The 1,270-nt window shown below is 47.7% G+C and overlaps 1 pseudogene; it reads left to right on the top strand.

Annotated features, from left to right (window-relative positions):
• The first annotated feature begins 224 nt into the window (after positions 1 to 224).
• On the top strand, positions 225 to 834 carry LOC100715150 (adenylate kinase 4, mitochondrial-like; annotated as a pseudogene).
• The last annotated feature ends 436 nt before the right edge of the window (positions 835 to 1,270 follow it).

The following is a 1,270-nucleotide window of genomic DNA, read 5'->3' as shown; positions in this document are numbered from 1 at the left end:
GGGGCTCATTTGCCGTCTCTCAGTGGTCCTGGACACTTAAAAGATCCTTAGTGAAAAGTGGAGAAGATCCTCCTCTCAGCCGATGGACCTGGGCCAGGGAGTCCCAGTGTGAGCAGAGGATCCCAGGGGTGGGGGCTGAGAGACAGAGTTATGGGCAACCCCGTTCCTCACAAAGCCATGACTTTGCTCCTCTTGCATGTTGTTATCCTTGGGCTGCAGGCATCATGTACAAGAATGTTACTCTGAACTTTGGCTTCCAGTGTCTCTTTGATGGCCACTTCCTGCAAGAGAACCTCAAGGCCAGCACAAAAGTTAGCTGTGTGACAAAGCAGTACCCACCACAGAAATGCTCTTGGGTTCCAGGTCGTATGATCACACACCTCCTGATGTCAGCGCTGGAGATCAGAAGCAGCCAGCATTGGCTACTAGATGGTTTTCCAAGGACATTATTACAAGTTGAAGCCCTGAACAGAATCTGGGATCTGGATACAGTGATTAGTTTGAGCATTCCATTTGAAACACTTAAAAGATTATCTCAGCTGGATCCACCCTTCTAGCTGAATGGTCTGAGGCCTGAATTTCAGTCCACCTCTTGCACGTGGAAGGGATTGATGATGTCACTGGCGAGCTGTGAGTAAAGCAGAAGTGTAAACCTGGGGCAGTTGCTGCCCAGCTAAGATGGTACACAGATTCAGTGGGGGCAGTCATCCAACTGCACAGGAACCAAGGTGCTCCATCATTTTTTCAGAGATAGAGACTAACAAAATTTGGCCTTCTGTTTACACACTTTACTCAAACAAAATCACACCTATTCAATCCAAACAAGCGTACTGACTTGCCCAGTGGAGGAGTCTAGAGGATGTGATTATCCTTTGAACTGCATGTACAATATTGGAGCTATGTCCAAATTAAAAGCTAGCGAGCTGAGGCAGGCTGCAACATCTCCTCCAGTTAAATGATCAACTGATAGAAAAACTACTGAGTAGAAAGAGTCTGTGAAGAAGAAGCCCTCTCTGCCTTTTAAAAGAAATCGTGCGTGCCTGTGTCCAGAAGAAAACAAGCACAGGCAGGGTTGTAAGTGGCGTCTAACCCATGGTCTCGCTGGTTTTGACGTCCATCTGTTACTGCCATAGCCATTTCGCATGTGACAGTGGTGGTTTCTCGTTCTCCATCCTCCCAAGACTGTTGAACAACACTGCCCAGGATTTGTCCTTATTCTCTCCGGGTCACGATGGCACTGATGTCCATTGCTCTTGGTGGTAGCTTCTCT

The sequence above is a fragment of the Cavia porcellus genome, unplaced genomic scaffold (assembly GCF_034190915.1).
Source record: "Cavia porcellus strain 051 isolate PalLab524CR breed Dunkin Hartley unplaced genomic scaffold, mCavPor4.1 scaffold_9, whole genome shotgun sequence".
NCBI lineage: Eukaryota > Metazoa > Chordata > Mammalia > Rodentia > Caviidae > Cavia > Cavia porcellus.
The sequence above is the reverse complement of the archived record's forward strand: the minus strand, read 5'-3'. Positions and strand labels throughout refer to the sequence as shown.